We start from the raw sequence: 3,416 nt of genomic DNA on the forward strand, positions 1-3,416 counted from the left end.
CTGAGATGCAACAAACTATGGACCTATGAACAAACTATGAACAAATTCTTCTGCTTGTAAGAACTTTAACCTAGCAATTAATAGCAAGAAGGCACAGGTGCTCCATCAGCTAGCACCACACCATACATATGTAGAGCCATCAGTTACAGCAAATGGAGAAGTTTTGAATACTGTGAATAAGTTCACTTACTTTGACAGTATACTTTCTAGGGATGTACACATCGATGATGAGGTTGATGCATGCATTGCCAGAGCTAGCTCAGCATTTGAGAGCCTCTGAAGGAAAGTGTGGAAGAGAAGAGGTATTAGACTGACTACCAAACTGAAGATCTACAGAGGTGTTGTGCCGACCTTATTGTTGGATGCCTGTGAAACCTGGACAGGATACCTGTGTCATTCCAGAACACTGAATTGCTTCCATTTGACTTTATTAGGAATATTCTGGAGATCACCTGGCAGCATAAGATAGCAGACACTGAGGTTTTCTCTCAAGCTAAACTGCCAAGCATTCAAACTCTACTGCAGAAAGTACAACTCCAATGGTCTGGCCATGTTGTTTGAATGCCAAATGTATGCTTACCTAAAAGACTATTTTATGGAGAACCCAGAGAAGGCAAACGCTCACATGGTAGTCAGAAAAAGCAATATAAGGAGACTCTCAAGATATCTCTTAAGAACTTTGGAATTGATTGCATGGCATGGGAGACACTGGCACAGGACTGCCCAACATGGCCTGCCCTCATCAGAGAAGGTGCTGTGCTCTATGAGCAAAGTAGAATTGAAGTAGCTCAAAAGAAACTCAAGATACACAAATTTAGAGAGACCAACTCAAATGTTCACATAGATCATTTGTGCCCAACCTGTGGTAGAGCATTCCGAGCTCATATCCGTCTGATCAGCCACAGGAAGACTGTAACTTGACTCTAATATTAGTGATGTCATTTTGGTCCTCTTTGAGAATGAAGGACAACAATCAACCAATATGTATCTATATATCTTAACAAATGCGTCTTTCCTTCTTGCTCTCTTAGATACACACTGTTAGACAAGCTTGACATTGCCCCAATCCTGATTTGGACTTTAGTCCCCTTAAGAGGACTTGAGCAGCTATGTGGCACAGTGGATAGAGCACTGGGCCTAGAGTCAAGTAGACCTGAGTTCAAATTTGGCCTTACACATTTACTTGCTGTGTGATCCTGGGCAAGCCACTTACCCCGTTTGCCTCAGTTTCCTCATATGTCAAATGAACTGGAGAAGGAAATGGCAAACAACTCCAGTGTCTTTGCCAAGAAAATCCCAAATGGGGTCCCAAAGAGTCAGATATGACTGAAATGACTAAACAAAAATACCCCTTAAAGGAAGGGTCTATATACCCTCAATAGATGGCTGGATGGAACAATTCCAAAATGCTTTTGTGATATCTACTGAGATAATCTTTTACAAGGTAAAAGAGGAGGCAGAGAGATGAGAGAAATGTGTGGTGTGAAGAATACATGTAACTTATCTGGGAGGTGTATATAGGAGCTAAATATGAACTGTATATGAATTCCTACAGGCTTTTATGACTTCATAAAACACGGCTTACTCCTCTTCCGTGGCCACCCATATTGTAATACTTCTGTCCCACAGCTGTTGTGAAGAAAGTGCTTTTCAAATCGTAAAAGCTCAATGTAAATGTGGGCATTTATTAGGTTTTTATGGTTTTATTTCAGAATCCTTTCCAATAATCTGTTTACCTTCTGTTACCATTAGGAAATAAAGAGGCTTCACAGACAAATGAAATGTCATTCAAAGCTGAAAGCAGTAGGTTCCCTTTATTTGTCATGTTTGAGGGAAACCCATGTGGCTAAACAGGAGACAACCAAAGGCACAGAGAGAAAGGGAAAAAAGAAAAGTACTGAGGGAACTTGCCAAAGGTGAACTCTAGGGCTGGAACTGACACCTCCAAACTAAGGCAGTTGTCCCAATCATACCTACAACCCCAAATTCCTGAAGCTGGTACTGACACCTCCACAGCAGATCTGGGGAAGGGGGAAAGGATAAAATCCGTGGATGTTACTAAGGTGTCTCAGGTATAATGCTCTTTAGACCAATAGGAGGAGAGAATTAAGGATAGTCATGAGGTCAATGAGGTCATGAGGTTGCTCCCAGGCTTTGATGGATGGTTACACCAAGTTCTTGATGAAATCACTTACCTGTGCTTCAAGGAAGCTCATCCATCTGGGGTAGGGTGGAGGGGGGGAGTTCATGGCAGCTCTGAGAATGGAGCAACTCAGGTTTCTCTTATCTGATTCCTTTTTCTGATCATAATCTTCTATCATTCCATCTTGCCTTTTGCCTTAGGACATCTCACCCTGAGTTTGTCTTCATTGTGCCCCCTGAATTGGCTAAGCTCTCCTCCTTTCCCTCTCTTGACTGCTTGGTGAACTGATACAATGTTCTTCTTTCCAATCCTTTGGCACTCCTTTGGTCATGTTCTATTGCTTGGTCATTCCTCATCAAACACCATCCACCACATGTCTCCTTCTCTCCTATTCACATGCTGCTGTATGGAGATGGAGGAAATCACTGGGCTGATTGAGTCTACTACAAATTTATATTATCTCATCTCAACAGGACCCTCACTGCATCAAGGTAAACATTCTGTTCTCTAATCCATTCACAATCCCAGTCTTTACAGTGGCTCCTCTAAACCTTCAAATCTTTCATCAAATTTCCCAGGCAAACCTCCCTCTCCCCTCAGCTGAGGATCGAACCTCTTACTTCACTGAAAATACTGAATCCATTCAACAAGAGCTTTCTTTTGTTCACTTCTCCTCATCTCATATCGCATCATACATCCTCACTCCACTACCTCCTCCACTACAGTCTCTGATGAAGAGGTGTCCTTTCTCTTAGCAATGTGAGTGTGAGAGTAAATGTTTAACAAGCTCTCTTTAAAAAATGAACATAGAACATATCTTTAAGTTTAAGCTGCAATATTAAGATTTCATCACTTTCTTAAGTCTAGACAATCAACAAAATAATAAATCCACCCCTGATTTGCCATTTTCTGAGGTGTAAATGCTTACATTGAAAATCTAACAATAGGCTCTAAAAGAGAGCTGATAAGAGCTATCTTTATCATTCCTCTGTAATTCATTCCATCCCCTCTCATGTTTTCCATAATATTGCCTCCAATTTCATGTCCACTCTTTCTCTTTCTTTTCTTCCATGTCTTCCTGTCTATTGGCTTCTTTAGGAATGTTTATAAACATGCCCATCTCTCCCCAATTATTAAAAAAAAAACTATAAACACTAGATATCTAGCTATCCCATATCTCTCCTATACTTCATGGTTAAACTCTGAAAAAAAACTTTTACAATTGATACCCCAACTTCCTCTCTTTCACTCTTTTCTGAACCTTCTGCCATCT

This window comes from Dromiciops gliroides, chromosome 4 (assembly GCF_019393635.1).
Source record: "Dromiciops gliroides isolate mDroGli1 chromosome 4, mDroGli1.pri, whole genome shotgun sequence".
Taxonomy (NCBI): Eukaryota; Metazoa; Chordata; class Mammalia; order Microbiotheria; family Microbiotheriidae; genus Dromiciops; species Dromiciops gliroides.